Raw genomic sequence first — 18,801 nt, 5'->3', positions numbered from 1 at the left:
GAAAGTGGATATAATGTTATCAGCCAGAGGAGCAAAGGCAAGAAGCAGAGAGTCTGGAGCCAGAAACCTGTAACTTACCATCTCTGTGAAAGTTCCCACATCTGTAAAATGAGAATATTAATAACAACTTCCCAGTTTTTTAAAGGATTATACACGTTAACAATATATACCCAAAGGCCAGGTACATAGTAGTGGTTCAACAAAGACTTTTATCCACATAGGATATACAGATAAGGGATTATAACAATTATTCAGAGTTAAGGGATAAAGACTGATTTTGTCCTGTTCTCTAGATATACCTGGGAACAGCCTTTTTGTATGCTTCTGCGTTGCTATATTGAAGATGTCCATCTAACCACGCACTTAATTTCTTACAAAGTTTATATTTAGTGCCCCTAAACCAAGTGAGAAGGGCCTTCTTAAAGGCATTTTACAGATGAAAAAATGGAGTCCGGCCAGGGGCTAGCCAGGCGGCTTGTCCCAGAACATCCACTAGTAACTAACTGGCCAGGTAGGGACTCTGGGTCTGTCTACAGAGGCCACAGGAAAGTGCTGCCCATAATGGGGCTTTACACTCCTCCTGCAAGACTAACACTCCTCAATATCCTAGTCAGAGAAGGTTTATTTTCTAGGCCAAGTCACGCCTGCGGGCGTGGACCAATACCGGACCGGAGTGGTGCCCTCAGCCCTCTCCCAGACGCCAGCCCTCCCTGTCCGACGCACCCACCATCTGTGTCCTGCCCCAGGGAGAGCCCGGGAGGCTCAGTCTGAGCGCCTCCTCCCCTCCAATCGGCCGAACTCCAACCTTGACCTTCATGGGCACATCAACACTCAGGGAGTGAGCACCTCCATGAGGAGAGAGCCCCGGCCTAGCCTCCCGGGAGGACCGAGGCACAGATGCCCCAGGCATTTCGACACCCCGCTAGATCCGGATCCGGAGGTCTCCGGTGCCCCCACCCCACTCGAGCCACTGGTCACTCACCGCGCGTCGCGGGTGTGCGGGCGGCGGCTCAGGCCGGCGCGCTCCCGGCGCTCCCCGCGCACGTGTCGCGCTAGCCCCCGGCGCTGCGAGCTTCCCGCCGCCAGCGCGCGCCCTCGGGCCGCCGAGTCCGCGGCGCGCGGCTGGGTAGACCCCGAGGGTGGGCGCGGCGGCGCCAGGGCTCGCGGATGTGGTGGCGAGCGAGGAAAGCGGTCGCAAGTTTCAGCGGCCGGACGCTGGGCCCCGCCGGCGCCTGCGGTTTCCACGCCGCCCTCCCAGCGGGCCGGGGCCGCGGCCCGGTCCTGCCACCGGTGGGCTCCCAGCGCCGCCTTGAGCAAGGTAATTATCGCTCCGCACCTGCCTTCCCCCTTACACAAAATGCGGGCAGTCAAGTCTTCGCGTACGATTGAGCGAGAACTGACTGAATTAGTGCGGGTAATTCTGTGCAGGGTATGACAAGCACGACAAAACCATGTTCTCGGCTTGCACAGCCACGGAGGAGCCACTTTGCTGACGCTTATTAGAGTGAAAACTTTCCTCAGAGAGGTTCTTCCTCTGCGCGCTCCGGGCTGCCCGCTCTCTCCACACGCAGGTGTCAGACTCTCCCCCGTGGGCCCGGCGAAAATACTAGCGCTTTTATTTGGGGTCAGCTATCTAAAAAACGAAGAAATGAACATTCGATAGCTGGCATGACACCGACCCTTAAGGGTCCCACCTTCGAGGTGTTGTTTCAGGGTTCTTAGGGAAGAGGGAAAGCTGCACAAAATGCAGAGGGGATGACCAAAATGCAGAAGGGCAGTGCCCTTCACTTATGACAGTATTTACTGAATCCAGGAATTCAACTATACGACATATAATTTTTTTTTTTAATGTAGCGGTAAGAAATAAGAACTGTCACATAGACTACGACACACCGGTTCTTATCACTTAATAGACTTTTGATTAAAATGTTATTGAAATGTCCCTTTTAGACTTATTTAGAAATATATGTTTATTATCCAACACTCCTGTTCATTCATAAAAGGAAATAGCAGAATAAATTGATTAAAATATTCTTCAGATAAATTCACATTGAGTCCAACACCGCTGATTATTTTTTTATTTCACCCAGCATCATCCTCAGTGACATAAGTTTTTTTTGTTTTGTTTTGTTTTTGTTTTTAAATAAGGCAGCATCCCACTGTTGAGTCTGGGGGATTCTTCCAGTCCACTAAAACCAACCCAAGTTTGCTGAGCATCTGCAGAGCCAACCACATCTCTGTACTGTTTGGGCAGAAGGCAAAAGACTCCCAATTTTGGGATAAGTTAAATACCAAAAAAATGTGCTTTTTAGAATCAACAATGTACACTAGATTACTTTTAGGAGATGGTGACGTATTGTAGTTTACACACTTTGGCAGTTTGACTCCATAAATAATTTGATAAAAATTAAAACTTTAAGTTGTAGAATCTTAACATTACTGGTGAATGATTGTGAAAATCATTTGCAAGAAAGTCAAAGAGTTATCTTGTTAAAACTGAGTTATTTTTTATGCTATTTATCTTTTGCACCAAAAAAACCCCAAACAAATATTGTGCTCGCTTTGGCAGCACATATACAAAAAAGGCAAATATTCTAAATTTGCTGAACTTTTCTGTAATGTTATGCATCTCTCAGTAGTATGTTACCGAATAGATTTTTCTGGAAAAAAATAATCACTATCCCTTCAGGGTAAAAATAATATTTTAACACTGAGTGAGAAGGTGCTATGAAGAGAACATTCGAAAACAAATATCTCAAAATGTTATCATTTTAGGGTGTGTGGGGTAGAGGGCTGGTAAAATTGTTTGTCACCTACAAAAAAGAACACTTAAAAAACCTTGGAAACAATTTGCTGTCGTTTTTCAATTTTTCAGTTAAGTAGCTCAGCAAATTTTAAACCCATTTGTTTAAAAAAATACGAAAATGCAGCAGTTTCTGGAAAACAACTAATCAGTAACAGACAAAATTATGATAACAAAACGTTAATAATAAGCTTGTATAATTCAAGAATAGCGTTATTTTTTCAATTTTTTTAGTAAAAAGAAAGGCTTTTATTTGGTTAATAAATTATTCCAAAATGTATTTTACTCCTTATCTCATATTAAAGTTTAATTTATATTTTGTGTACATTTTACTACATATATTAAGTATATATTTGTAACACATGTTTATTAATGTATATATAAAATTTATAAGGAAGCAAAAAAACAGCTAAACGTATATTGCAATGTATTCTCAATTCCTTTTTTCCTTTAGGAGTGCACAATCTAGGGGCATCTGGGTGACTCAGTCAGTTAAGCGTCTGCCTTTGGCTCAGGTCATGATTCCTCGGTCCTAGGACTGTGTCTCATGTTGGGCTCCTTGCTCAGTGGGAAGCCTGCTTCTCTCTCTCTCCCTCTGCTTGTCTTCTCTCCCTCCCTCTCTCTCTCTGTCAAATAAATAAAATCTTAAAAAAAGAAAAGAAATGCACAATCTAAAACATTCTAATTGCAGCATATTATAAAATTGCTAAGTCAGATACAGGATGGTGTCCCAAATGCACCTGAGCCATTTTCTTTAAGAGAATGAATGAACATGTTGGAGAAAGGACTTGAATCTGATGGTTAAGCAAACAAAACACATTATAAAAATACAATAAGATGCAGGCAACAATGATGGCCTTCATTATTTTCTTCTTTTCCCTAGATGCAAATAAACAAGATGACCAATCTTACATAAATATTATTAGAGAAGTTATCATCTAAGTCCATCAGTATATCATTCAATTAGGGTTAAATATTGAGAGAAGACTTGTGTTAATAGTTTCTGGTAACAGTAGTTCTATCCTCCTTCATGTTCTTTCCCTGTGTTGTAAGCTCCATGAGCACAAGGACCACATCTGTCTTGCTTAGTCTTTTATGTCCAGCACCTGGCACAATGAGTGGCACATGACTGGTGTTCAACAAATGTTTATTGAGCTGAATTTACTTGTTCTAGAGAGATCTCATTCTCTTTGGTCAACCAAATCTATAGGTGGTATTGAATCTTCAAAACTTTCAAGTTAAAAGAAAAGTAGTTGGAAAATTATATGTAGCTTTTCTTAGAATCCAGTGACCTTCCATATGGAATCTAGCCATCTTTTTTTTTTTTTAACTGTTCTTTATTTGATAGACTGTAAAGGCCTTTATATTTTCTTCCTTCCTTTCTCTCCTTCTTCTTCTTCTTCTTCTTCTTCTTTTTTTTTTTTTTTTTTTTTTACTATCAGGGAGTTTCCCTCATAAATGCATGTCTAGTATCAGGGGCTAACTGTGTAGTTAGAAAAAAAAATCTTGCTTTTGAGATTCTGAGAATAAGCCCTAAATAGTGGAGAAAACCTAATGAGGCAAGAGCCTAACATACAAGCCAAAATATCAACCTAGTATGATTATTAAGTCTACGGGTGTGAAATGACCTTCTGTAAAGCTGTAGCTAGATGTTTTGCAAATCAAAAGCTCAATTAAGTGAATAACCACAGTGACAATGACAAAGACTTTTCTAGGAAATACTAGTTCAGTTTCTATTTCTGCTACTTTTCCATTCCTTTACGTCTATTTTGTTTCATTGTTGATACCAAAATTTCTAAAAATACTAACTCACACAGTGCTATGACAATTGTGTGTCATTTGTCAGAATAAATACTAAGAGATGGTTGCCAACAGTGATTTAGGGCATCAGACAAATGCTGGCACCTGTTAAACTTGGTAAGAAAGTTTGACATATATCTTAACCTTTTACTTTAATAAGGAGATAAGAATCTAAGGTTAATTATTCACCCTTGCTGCTTCACTTTGCAAAATTTCATTTCTGAAAGTTTTCACTTAATTATTCATCTATCCAAAATGTTACACTTATAGGGATACCAATATAGCTCCTAAACATATTTGTAGTATCATATGTTGAAAGGCTTAAATAAAATACTGTAGTTCAAGATTCTTAGATTATTAGTAATCCCCAAAGATTCTTAAAATGCAGAGTTTTAGGAAGCACAGATGTTTACAGATGAACAAACTACATGGAAAATGCCATCTCTTGGAAAAAAGTGAAGTGTATTCAAGAGATTTCAAGATTGCCATAGGCTTTAGTAAATGAAAATAAGGTTAAGGAGTAAAGTTAAGACATGAGGCAAATTTAAAACCCTGACAACCACAGGGTCCCACCCAATATAAACTTGATTCACAGTCTGACTCTGCTATTCTCAACAGCTAAATCTAAGAGACACAGGAGTTATAGGATCCATGGATTTCATTATATAATGGCTTATATCCCTGTCATCAGAGGCAGAACTTTGGTGGCCCAAGAGAAAGTGTTTTCTAGATTCTTATGAAGACGAGAGTGTTTCACATAAAGGACAAATTTCTCACAAATATTCCTATACAAAACCACACGTTTCCTTTAGTTAGTTAGTTAGTTAGTTAGTTAGTTATAGAGCTTCTCAATGAAAGCATAACAAAGAACACTCTGAAACATGGATGCTTGGTGTACATTAACATTCTATTCTGTATTTCATTACTTGAGGCTCCAAATAGGCCTTTGCTCCATACTTAGTGAGCAGCGGTGGCTGCCTAGTGGGATTGGACTCCTTTGCTTGTAATCCCAAAACACATGTTACCTACACCCTACACCCCTTCCACAATGTAAAGCAGTGAAACAGAAACAGAGAATGCTCCCCTTTGGAATGAAGAAACATGTGAGATGCTGGATACCACTGGTCTGATCTGCTGGGTGATGTGTTAGGGTTTTTGATTTTGACCTATAGGATCTATGCTAAAACTGAACAGGAGGAATCTCAATTAAGACAAACACAATAAAGTAATAGCAAATTTTAATAATTTGTCATCTCTCCTCCAATCTCTTCTCCAAAAGTAATAGTTTTGTGAGACTCTTTCCACATTTTTCTTCATGCCTTTATAGGTGTATAAAAGCATGACAGGCTTCCTCCCACATTGAAACAAAAATTGAGCCATGTTATTATTCACCTATCTGTCCATCTATCTTTGTTTTGTTTTTCTTTACCACATAGCATAAACCTCATTCCATAACATATACAACTGATCTAATTCTGTTTTCAAGAACTACAATTTCCATACTGTGTATGTACTAAAATTTAGTTAACTATTCTCTTATTTATAAGTCTTCAGGGTTTGTTTGTTTTTTACTTTTCCCCACAAACAAAAGTTTAATATATTCACCAAAATAAAAATATTTTATGTATATACAGATATATGGACATTTTATGTGTTTATAATAGAATAGATTCTGTTTGTAATAGAATTTTGTTTGTAATAGAATCTCACATATGTTTTGTTGAATCAAAGAATATGAGCTTTTTCACTCTAATGGATTATGCCAGATTTTTATCCCAGTTGTAGTAATTCACACTCCTACTAGCATATAACATTATCACTAACAGTGAATGTTATCTATCTTCTGTAATTTTTATTACTCTAACCGATGAGAAATGGTATCTCATTATTTTAAACTCTATATCCCTCACTACCAACATCTTTTTATATGTCTGTAGTTTTTACAAATAAGTATTATCAATTAATCTCAGTGTATCTTCAAATAGCATATAATTTAAGAACGTCACAATATACTTCTATCTTCATACCTCCCAAATATTTCACTGTATGTTTTACTTTCATAAATAATACAAACAAAACCCACAATACATTGTTACTACTTTTGTTTTAACTATTTATCTTTTAAAAAGAAATTTAAAAATAGAAAACAAAAGTTTTTTTTCCCACATAACTATGATTACCAGCACCATTCTTTTTTTTTGTATAAATCAAAGTTTCCATGAGTTATCATTTCACTTCTAAAGAAATTCCTTCAGCATTTCCTATAGTGCAGATATATTAGTGACAAATTTTCTCAGTTTTTGTCTAAAAATGTTTTTCTTCCACCTTCATTTCTGAAGAAATTTTTTAGTGTATGTAAAATGACAGGTTTCTTTTTCTCAGCACATTGAAGATATTCCACAGTCTTCTGGCTTGCATTGTTTCTGATGAGAAGTCTGTGGAATACTCATCTTGTTTTGTTGTATGTAATATCTTTCTTTTTCTCAACCCCTTCGATATCTTCTTTCACTGATTTTCAGTATTATATTTTGATGTGTTCCTGTGTGGTCTCCTTGGGGTTTATTCTGTTTAGTGTTTGTTGAGCTTGTTAGATCTATGGGTTTTCATGTTTGTTTGCTTGGTTGGTTAGTATTTTCAGTTTTTCCTGACTTTGGAAAAATTTTCAGACATTCTTTCTTTTTTTAAATTTTATTACCATATAATATATTATTTGCTTCGGGGGTACAGGTCTGTGAATCATCATTCTTATAGCACTCACTGTAGCACATACCCTCCCCAATGTCTATAACCCAGCCACCCCATTCTTCCCACCTCCCTCCTTTCCAGCAACCCTCAATTTCCTGAGATGAAGAGTCTTTTATGGTTTGTCCCCCTTCCTGGTCCCATCTCATTTCATTTGTTCCCTCCCACCGCCCCCACGACCCCCTACCCTGCCTCTTAAAGTCCTCATATCAGTGAGATTGTATGGTGATTGTCTTTCTCTGATTGACTTATTTTGCTTAGTATAATACACTCTAGTTCCATCCATGTTGCTGCAAATGGCAAGGTTTTGGCGTGGGGGTTTGATGGCTGCATCATATTCCATTGTATGTATACACATCATCTTCTTTATCCAATTATCTGTTGATAGACATCTAGGCTTTTTCCATAGTCTGGCTATTGTGGACATTGCTGCTATAAACATTTAGGTACATGTGCCTCTTTGGAGCACTACATTTATATCTTTGGAGTAAATGCCTAGTAGTGCATGCAATAGCTGGGTCATAGGGTAGCTCTATTTTCAACTTTTTGAGGAACCTTCGTGCAGTTTCCCAGAGTGGCTGCACCAGCTTGCATTCCCACCAACAGCACAGGAGGGTTCCCCTTTCTCCACATCCTCACCAACATCTGTTGTTTCCTGACTTGTTAATTTTAGCCATTCTGACTGGTGTGAGGTGGTATCTGACTGAGGTTTTGATTAGTATTTTCCTGGTGCCAAGTGATGTTGAACACTTTTTCATGTGTCTGTGAACCATTTGGAGGTCTTCTTTGCAGAAATGCCTGTTCATGTCTTCTGCCCACTTCTTGATTGGATTGTTTGTTCTTTGGGTGTTAAATTTGATAAGTTCTTTATAGATTTTGGATACAAGCCCTTTATCTGATATGTTGTTTGCTAATATCTTCTCCCATTCTGTTGGTTGTCTTTTGGTTTTGTTGACTGTTTCCTATGCTGTACAAAAGCTTTTGATCTTGATGATATCCCAATTGTTCATTTTTGCCCTTGCTTCTCTTGCCTTTAGTGATGTTTTTAGGAAGAAGTTGCTGCAGGCTGAGGTCAAAGAGGTTACTGTCTGTGTTCTTTCAAGGATTTTGGTGGACTCCTGTCTCACATTGAGGACTTTCATCCATTTGGAATCTATTTTTGTGTGTGGTATAAGGAAATGGTCCAGTTTCATTCTTCTGCATGGTACTGTCCAATTTTCTCAACACCATTTGTTGAAGAGACTGTCATTTTTCCATTGGACATTCTTTCCTGCTTTGTTAAAGATCAGTTGACCATAGAGCTGAGAATCTATTTCTGGGCTTTCTATTCTGTTCCATTGATCTGTGTGTCTGTTTTTGTGCCAGTACCATACTGTCTTGATGATGACAGCTTTGTAATAGAGCTTGAAGTCTGGAATTGTGATGCCACCAACTTTGACTTTCTTTTTCAACATTTCTCTGGCTATTTTGGGTCTTTTCTAGTTCCAAAAAAATTTTAGGATTATTTGTTCTATTTATTTGAAGAAAATGGATGGTATTTTGATAAGATTGCATTAAATGTGTAGATTGCTTTAGGGAGCATAGACATTTTCACAATATTTGTTCTTCCAATCCATGAGCATGGAACATTTTTCCATTTCTTTGTGTCTTCCTCAATTTCTTTTATGAGTACTTTATAGTTTTCTGAGTACAGATTCTTTGCCTCTTTGGTTAGGTTTATTCTTAGGTATCTTATGGATTTGGGTGCAATTGTAAATGGGATCAACTCCTTAATTTCTCTTTCTTCTGTCTTGCTGTTGGTGTATAGAGATGCAACTGATTTCTGTGCATTGATTTTATATCCTGACACTTTCCTGAATTCCTATATGAGTTCTGGAAGTTTTAGAGTGGAGTCCTTTGGGTTTTCCATATAAAGTATCATATCATCTGCAACGAGTGAGCGTTTGACTTCTTCTTTGCCAATTCAGATGCAATTTCTTTCTTTCTTTTTTTCTTTCTTTCTTTCTTTCTTTTTTTTTTTTTTTTTTTTTTGTCTGATTGCTGAGGCTAGAACTTCTAGTACTATGTTGAATAGCAGTGGAGATAGTGACAGCCCTGCTGTGTTCCTGACCTTAGGGGGAAAAGTCTCAGTTTTTCCCCATTGAGAATGGTTTTGCTGTAGGTTTTTCATAGATGGCTTTGATGATATTGAGGTATGTACCCTCTATGCCTACACTGTGAAGAGTTTTGATCAGGAAAGGATGCTGTACTTTGTCAAATGCTATTTCAGCATATTGAGAGTATCATATGGTTCTTGTTCTTTCATTTATTAATATATTGTATCACATTGATTGATTTGCAGATGTTAAACCAACCTTGCAGCCCAGGAACAAATCCCACTTGGTTTTGGTGAATAATCCTTTCAATGTACTGTTGGATCCTATTGGCTAGTATTTTGGTGAGAATTTTTGCATTCATGTTCATCAAGGATATTGGTCTGTAATTCTCCTTTTTGATGTTGTTTTTTTCTGGTTTTGGGATCATGGTAATGCTGGCCTCATAAAATGAGTTTGGAAATTTTCCTTCCATTTCTGTTTTCTGGAACAGTTTCAGGAGAATAGGTATTAATTTTCCTTTAAATGTTGGTAGAATTCCCTGGGAAGCCATCTGGCCCTGGGCTCTTATTTTTGGGAGATTTTTCATGACTGCTTTAATCTCCTTACTGGTTATGGGTGTGCTCAGGTTTTCTATTTCTTCCTGGTTCTGTTTTGGTAGTTTATATGTCTCTAGGAATGCATCCATTTCTTCCAGAGTGTCAAATTTGATGGTGTATAGTTGCTCATAATATGTTCTTATAATTGTTTGTATTTCTTTGGGGCTGGTTGTGATGTCTCCTCTTTCATTCATGATTTTATTTATTTGGATCCTTTCTCCTTTCTTTTTGATAAGTCTGGCCAGGGGCTTATCAATCTTATTAATTCTTTCAAAGAACCAGCTTCTAGTTTCGTTGATTTGTTCTACTTTTCTTTTGGTTTCTACTTCATTGATTTCTGCTCTGATCTTTAGATTTCTCTTCTGCTGGGTTTAGACTTTCTTTTTGCTGTTCTTTCTCCAGCTCCTTTAGGTGTAAGGTTAGGTTGTGTACTTGAGACCTTTCTTGTTTCTTAAGAAGGGCTGGTATTGCTATGTATGTTTCCCTCAGGACCGCCTTTGCTGTGTCCCATAGATTTTGAATAGTTGTGCTTTCATTTTCATTTGTTTCCATGAATTTTTTCAATTCTTCTTTAATTTGCTTTGGGATGGAATGTTCTGAATATATCTGTGATGTCCATCTGGTCCAGTGTGTCATTTAAGGCCTTTATTTCCTTGTTGATCTTTTGCTTAGATGATCTGTCCATTTCAGTAGGGGGTGGATGTTAAAGTTCCCTAATGTTATTGTCAATGTGTTTCTTTGATTTTGTTATTAATTGGTTTGTATAATTGGCTGCTCCCATATTAGGAGTATAGATACTTAAAATTGTTAGATCTTCTTGTTGGACAGACCCTTTATGTTTAATATAGTATCCTTCCTCATCTCTTGTTATAGTCTTTGGCTTAAAATCTAATTTATCTGATATAAGGATTGCCACCCAAGCTTTCTTTTGATGTCCATTAGCATGGTAAATTGTTTTCCTCCCCCTCACTTTAAATATGGAGGTCTCTTTGGGTCTAAAAGGTGTTTCTTGCAGACAGTGTATTGATGGGTCGTGTTTTTTTTTTTTTTTTAATCCATTATGATACTCTGTGTCTTTTGATTTGGGCATTTAGCCCATTTGCATTCAGGCTAACTATTGAGAGATATGAATTTAGTGTCATTGTATTGCCTGTAAGGTGACTGTTACTGTATATTATCTCTGTTCCTTCCTGGTCCGTTAGTTTTAGGCTCTCTCTTTGCTTAGAGGACCCCTTTCAAATTTCCTGTAGGGCTGGTTTGGTGTTTGCAAATTTTTTTAGTTTTTGTTTGTCCTGAAAGCTTTTTACCTCTCCTGTTTTCAATGAACAGCCTAGCTGGATATAGTATTCTTGGCTGCATATTTTTCTCATTTAGTGCTCTGAATATATCATGCCAATTCTTTCTGGCCTGCCAGGTCTCTGTGGATAGGTCTGTTGCCAACCTATATTTCTACCATTTTAGGTTACAGACCTCTTGTCCCAAGCTGCTTTCAGGATTTTCTCTTTGTCACTGAGAGTTGTAGGTTTTACTTAGATGATGGGGTGTGGACCTATTTTTATTGATTTTGAGGGGGATTCTCTGTGCCTTCTGCATTTTGATGCTTGTTTCCTTTGTCAAATTAAGGAAATTCTCTTTTATAATTTGCTTCAATATACCTTCTGCCCCTCTCTCTCTTTCTTCTTCTTCTGGGATCCCAATTATTCTAGTATTGTTTTGTCTTATGGTGTCACCTATCTCTTGAATTTTCCCCTTGTGGTGCAGTAGTTGTTTGTCTCTCTTTTGCTGAGCTTCTTTATTTTGTCATTTGGTCTTCTATATCACTAATTCTCTCTTCTGCCTCATTTATTTTAGCAGTAAGAGCCTCCATTTTTTATTGCACCTCATTAATAGCTTTTGTAATTTCAGCTTTTAGATTTTAGTTATTTTATTTCTCCAGAAAGGGATTTTATTGTTCCAGAAAGGGATTCTGTAGTTTCTTCCATGGTTTTTTCGAGCCCAGCTAGTACGCTGATAGTCATCATTCTGGACTCTAGTTCTGACATCTTACTAATGTCTGTATTGACTAGGTCCCTAGCCATTAATATTGCCTCTTGTTCTTTTTTTTTTTTTTTTGAGTTGAGTTTTTCTGCCTTGCCATTTTATTCAGATAAGAATAGATGAATGAGAGAACAAAATACTAAAAGGGTAGCAACGACTCTAGAAAAATATACACTAACCAAATCAGAGGAGACCCAAAACCAGGAGGAGAAGAAAGGAGGTTAAAAATATTGGTGTGAGTGGGTGCGCACGTGTGTGTGTGTATTAGACTGGTGAATAGAAAAGAGCCACACCTGATTTTGGGTGTTTTTTTGTCTGTTAGAAGAGACTGCCTTCCAAAATTTAAAAAAAAAAGAAAAACATATATATAATATATTAAACATATATTATATATATAATATATATATATTATATATACATATATATATATATATCACACACAATGAAAGGATGGAATATGACCATAAAGATGAAAATTAAGACAGATTCTAAAAAAGGAACTGGTAAGATAAGAAGTTGATTGAAAAATCAAAGAAAGAAAAAAAAAGAGGAAAGAATGTGATCAGGCTGGAGACTAGAACAAAGCCATGCACTAGATTTAGGGCATATTTTGATCTGTTAGAAGGAACTGTATCCTGAAATTTTAAAGAAATTTTTAAAGAAATTTAAAAAAAAGTTATTGATAAGATAAAATAACAATGTTGAAATAGGAAAGAGGAAAAATTAAAAAGTAGAATAAGGAAAAAATAACACTTAAAATTTTAACTTTGAAAGACTAAAGAATCATGGGGAAAAAGCCATGAATTCTATGTGATGCATTGCCCTAGCTGTGGAGTTCTGCAGTTCTCATTGATTGGTGAACTTGGTCTTGGCTGGATGTTCTTGCTAATCTTCTGGGGATGGGACCTCTTGCAGTGATTTTCAAATGTCTTTGCCCAAGGCAGAATTGCACCACCCTTGGCAGGAACTAGGCTAAGTAATCTGCTCAGTTTTGCTCTCATAGGTTTGTTTCCTGAACACTTTCTTTACAGCTTTGGAGGACGAAAATGAAAATGGCAGCTTCCCAGTCTCTAGTCCCTGTAGGAACTGAGAGCTCAGGGCTCCACTCCTCAGTGCACCCTCACAGAAGAGCAGTCAATCACTCCCATCTCCCTGGTCTCCGGCTGCACTCTGTGCTCACCCAGCCTGTGACTGAGCGTTTCTATCTCTGGTGCACAGCCCCATTTGGAGTCTCCAAACCCAGCAGTTTCCTGCAGTGTGCTCCTGTGCTTTTCCTCCCAGAGGTGGAAGGAGGGAATCTCCCTGGATCTGCCACTTTTGGGTTCCTGTTTGAAGAGCAGTGGCCCATCTGTGCCTCAGATCACAGTTTAAGGTAACCCCGAGCTGAGAGCCCCCTCCTTGGCTTCATCTCTGTAGCTGGCTTCCCTGCTCTGATACTTGGGACCTCTACCACACTCAGACACCCTGGTCTTTTTGTGACTCTGTGGGTCCTGAGACCACACTGTCCCTGTGAGGGCTCCACCCTCCACTTAGCCTGTGAAGTGACCTCCCTCAGTGGGGTAGACTTCTAAAATTTCCAATTTTGTGCTCTGCTGCTCTACTGCTTCCTGGGTTCCTGCCCCTCTCCCAGTGGTCTATCTTCCTGTATATCGCCTCAGGTTCAGTTCTCTGCACGTCCTACCTTCCAGAAAGTGGTTGCTTTTCTGTTCCTAGCTTGCTGCTCTTCGTCTTTTCAATCTCCTGTTGACTTTGTAGGTGTTCAGAATGGTTTGATAACTATCTAGGTGAACACCTGGGACCTAATGATTTTTAGATCTCCTATTCCTTCACCATCTTGCTCCTACCCTCCAGACATTATTTCTTCAAATATGTCTTCTGTCCCTGCTCCTAGTTCCAATGACATAATTTTAGAATGCCTTATTTTGTTTCCTTAGGCTTTGTTGTTTTTTTCTTCCCAGCTTTTTCCCCTCTCTTTTCTTTAGTTTGGATAGTTTCTATTGCTGTGTCTTCAACTTTATTACTCTTTTATCTTCAGTGTCAAAGCTATTAAATGCATCTAATTAGTTTTCTATAAGATATTAAAATATTTATCAGCTCTACAAGTTCTATTTGATTTCTTTTTTATAGCTTCCAAGTCTCTTATTTAAATCCTTGATTACATTTATTATAGTTGTGTAAAGTTCTCATCTTCTATTTCTATAATTTCTGCTATTGCTAGGTTTATTTCTATTGTCTGATTTTTCTCCTACTTACGAGTCACATTAATTGTGCTTCTTTGTCCATTTAATACTTTAGTTTATTGAGCCTAGAGATTGTTAAAGTTATACGATCTACAAAGGCTAAAATATTTGCTATCTGGCCCTTTATAGAAAGCATTTGGTAAACTTGCTGTAGATGTATAGAATTGTATTGAGTATAATTGTTAGTATATGAAGTGCACAGCATGCAATTTTCTTTTAAAGTCCTACTCCCCCCTTTTATTACAATTAATACATCATCTTCCCTTTTTTGGTAGAGATTCAATACAGAAGAGTGAAAAACAATATGAACAATCCCATTATTCCCCACCCCCATCACAAACTCAACAGTTGTCAACATTTTGTTTAGGGAGATTTGAGTTCTCTCATCATTTCTATCAGTCCTTCTACACTACACTCTGAGAGCAATGCTTCCTGTTTTTTCCAATTTATGCAAAGTTTTAAGCAAACACAACTTTGACCTTTTAAAATTTAACTGTTAACTGTCTACTGTTAAAAATTTCTAATCTCTACACCACCTTCTATTCACTGTGTTATCAAAGATATACCTTTATTTGTGTGAGTGTATTTGGGACCATAGACTATGTGTTATTCCTTTATTAGGATTATTCATGTTGGAATTCTTTCCATGTCAAGATATATAAGTCCACCTTATATTTTTCTTAAACAACTTCATTGCATCTATAGTAGAAATAAGTCACAGTTCATGAACTATTTCCATTCTAATGGACATTTTGTTTGTAGTTTTCTATTATTGCACATAATATTGTAAGAAATACTCTTTATATAGCTTACATATATGTTTATGAACATGTGTGGCTATTTCATAGGATTTGGGAAATACAATTTCAGTATCAAGGAAAGTGCATGTTTATAATTTTTTCAGCTATAATCGACATATAACATATTCATTTTAGATGTATAAGATAATGCTTAAATATATGTATATATTGCAAAATGATTACCACAGTAAGTCTAGTTAATAACCATCACCATATATAGTTAGAAATTTGTTTTTCTTGTGATGAGAACTTTTAAGATTTACTATCTTAGCAACCTTCATATATACAATACAGTATTATTAACTATAGTCACTTTGTTGTATATTATATCACTAGGACATATTTATTTTATAACTGGAAGTTTGTAGCTCTTATTCCCCTCACCCATTTCACATGCCACACACACCCTGTCTCTGGCAACTACCAATCTGTTCTCTGTAGCTGTGAGTTCAGTATTTGTTTGTTTTTTAGGTTTCACATGTGAGATCATATAATATTTATCTTTCTGTCTGACTTATTTCACTTAGCATAATGTCCTCAAGTGTTTTAATAATATTCTGAGATATGTGTGTGCACCACAACTTCTTTATCCATTTATCCATCAGTAGACATTAAGGTTGTTTCTGTATCTTGGCTATTCTATATCTTGGCTATTATAAATAATACTGCAGTGAACATGAGGATGCAGATATCTTTTTGAGTTAGTGTCTTTGTTTCCTTCAGAGCAGAGATGCCCAACTTCACACTTAATAATAGCAATGCAAATTAAAACTATGCTGAGACATTTTTTCTAAAAATTTGAGATACATTCAGATACAGTTCATGTACCATATAAGTTAGTCACTTAAAGTGTATAATTCAGTGGTTTTAGTATATTTACAGAGTTGTGCAACCATCACCACAATCAACTTTAATTGTTTTCTTTTACCCCCAAAAGAAACACTGTAACCTTTAGCTATGCCCTCCAACTGCCCCCTCCCCCAATCTCTCCTGACCCTGAGCAACCATTCTGTATCTCTGGATTTGCCTATTTTGGACATTTAATGTAACTGGAGTCAAATGTGGTCTTTTATGGTTGGCTCTTTTACTTAGCATAATGTTTTTAAAGTTTATCTATGTTGTAGCATTTAGTATTTCTGTACTCCCCCTTTTTAAAAAATATTTTCTTTATTTATTTGACAGAAATCGCAAGTCGGCAGAGAAGCAGGCAGAGAGAGAGGGGGAAGCAGGCACTCTGAGCAGTAGAGATCCCCAAGCGGGGCTCGATCCCAGGACTCTGGGATCATGACCTGAGCCGAAGGCAGAGGCTTTAACCCACTGAGCCACCCAGGCGCCCCTGTATGCCCCCTTTTATAATTGAATAATATTATTCTCTTATATTGCTATACTATATTTTGTTTATCCATTTATCAGCTAATGGATATTCTGGTTGTTTATGTCTTTTAGTGGAATGATGCTGCGATGAGCATTCTTATACAAATTTTTGTGTGGATGTATGTTTTCATTTTTCTTGGGTGTATTCCTAGGGATAAAATTGCTGGATCACATAGTAACTCTATATTTAAATTTTTGAGAAACTGCCAAAGTGTTTTCCAAGGTGGCTGCATCATTTAAAATTTCTACCATCAGCAGTGTATGAGGGTTCTTTGCCAAAACTTACTATCTGTCTATTTGATTATAGCCTAGAATCTAGAGTATGTGAAGTGGTATCTCTTTGTGGTTGCCATTTGCATGAGACTGTTTTCACCTTTCACACTGACAAAAATGAAATTTTTTTAAAAACACTGAGGTAGAGGATATATTGGGAGAAAACAAGTACTGGCATACTTTGCTGGTGGGAATGTGATTTAGTGCCACTTCTGTGGAGGTTGATTTGGCTTATTTATCAAAATTTGAATTGCACATACCCTTCAACTTAACAATTCCTCCTCTAGCAATTTGAACTTGAGATATTCTTACACACGAAATTGTGGAAAACAATCTAGGTACAGAGATTTCACAACAGCATTGTTTGTCCTCCAATTTCCATTTGTATGGAATGGATTGTGTAAATGAAATACAATGGTACATTCAAAAGAATGAGGCAATTTTATATGTCTGGATATGGAATTATCCCCAGATATATTGATAAGTGAAGAAAAGTGGGATGCCAAGCATTCTTCTATGCTGTCATTTTGCAAAAAGAAAAATAGGAAACTATGTATTTGCCTGTGTATGCCTAGAATATCTCTGAAAGAATGCATAAGAAACTAAGAGTGGTTGCCCTTGGAGAAGGGAGTTGAGTGGCTAGGGAAGGGTGGGAGGGAATTTTTAAATATTTAATTCTTTCTGGGGATGCCTGGGTGGCTCAGTTGGTTAAGCTGCTGCCTTCAGCTCAGGCCATGATCCCAGGATTTTGGGATTGAGTCCTACATTGGGCTCCCTGCTCAGCAGGGAGCTTGCTTCTCTCTCTGCCTCTGCCTGCCACTCTGCCTGCTTGTGCTCTCTCTCTCTCTGATAAATAAATAAGTGCAATCTTTAAAAAATACTCTTTCTGTATTTTAAAATTTCAAACTATATGTATACTACAAGTTATTTTATAGATAATTTTAAAAATTTTATTTATTTATTTGACAGAGACACAGTAAGAGAGAGAACACAAGCAGGGGGAGTGGGAGAGGGAGTAGCATGCTCCCGCTGAGCAGGGCTCCCGCTGAGCAGGGAACCTGATGTGGGGCTCAGTCCCAAGACCTTGGGATCATGATCTGAGCTGAAGGCAGACGCTTAATGACTGAGACTCCCAGGTGCCCCTATAGATAATTTTTACTTAAAATTTTCTATGTAAAGTCCTGGTGCTACTTATTATACAGATTCCAACTTACTTTATTGCCTCTTGCTATTATAATTGAAATCTTTTGGCTGTGTTTTCTAATTGGATATTGCTGGGACAGGGGACACTAATGATGTCTTTGTACTGATCTTGTTTTGATAAAGTATTGTAATAATATTTTATCATAGTTTATCTTTTCTTTTTTATAGTTTATCACCTAAAAATAATGAAACCTTTTGTTTCTTAACTTCTAATTCTTCTACTTGTTTGTTTTCATTGTCTTAATTTGTTGCTTTGGGAGAGTTTTCCTTGTCCCATTTTCACTAACAGGATAGCCTGTCTTTTATAGGATTATTCAAGCTTCCCATCAAGCATGGGTCTAAGGCTGTCTGCTTATTCTCTTCAGAGATAGTAAAACTCTAGTCCCAAAGGTTTTATAAGTATCTCCTTTACCCTGTGAGCTGTTCAGTTTTAGCTCTTACATGATGATTTTATTTTTGGCCTCACTTCATTTCTTGCCAGTGGGGCTGTGTTTTCCTGCTTTTGGCTTGGCTCTTTTTTATTTTATTTTATTTTATTTTATTTTATTTTATTTTATTTTATTTTATTTTATTTTATTTTATTTTCCTTCAGAGAGAAAGAGAGGGGGCATTTGTAGGTGAGTGGGGGTGTTGAGACAGGAAGGGGAGTGGCACAGAAGAGGGAGAGAGAGGATCCCAAGCAGGCTCCATACTCAGCATGTAGCCTGTTGTTGGGCTCAATCCCACAACCCTGAGATCATGACCTGATCTGAAATCAAGAGTTGGATGGTTAACCAACTGAGCCACCCCAGTGCCCCTTGGCTCCGTATTTTAAAACAATTAAAAAGCTTGTTTAGA

At 37.5% G+C, this 18,801-nt stretch overlaps 1 protein-coding gene and 1 long non-coding RNA gene across 2 annotated transcripts in view; one reads left to right on the top strand and one right to left on the bottom strand.

Annotated features, from left to right (window-relative positions):
- The window catches only part of IL12RB2 (interleukin 12 receptor subunit beta 2), an 84,665-nt gene extending 83,602 nt beyond the window's left edge, over positions 1 to 1,063 (bottom strand). Inside the window, exon 1 of the mRNA XM_059375073.1 lies at positions 983 to 1,063. The gene's annotated coding sequence lies outside the window, so the exon portion shown is untranslated. The remainder of the gene's footprint in view (positions 1 to 982) is intronic.
- Positions 1,064 to 1,099: 36 nt separating this feature from the next.
- LOC132001890 (uncharacterized) overlaps positions 1,100 to 18,801 on the top strand; it is a 43,174-nt gene continuing 25,472 nt past the window's right edge. Inside the window, exon 1 of the long non-coding RNA XR_009399708.1 lies at positions 1,100 to 1,318. This is a non-coding gene — a long non-coding RNA (uncharacterized LOC132001890). The remainder of the gene's footprint in view (positions 1,319 to 18,801) is intronic.

This window comes from Mustela nigripes, chromosome 14, assembly GCF_022355385.1.
Source record: "Mustela nigripes isolate SB6536 chromosome 14, MUSNIG.SB6536, whole genome shotgun sequence".
NCBI classification, from domain to species: Eukaryota; Metazoa; Chordata; class Mammalia; order Carnivora; family Mustelidae; genus Mustela; species Mustela nigripes.
Note: the sequence above shows the minus strand (reverse complement) of the source record. Positions and strands in the feature narration are given on the sequence as shown.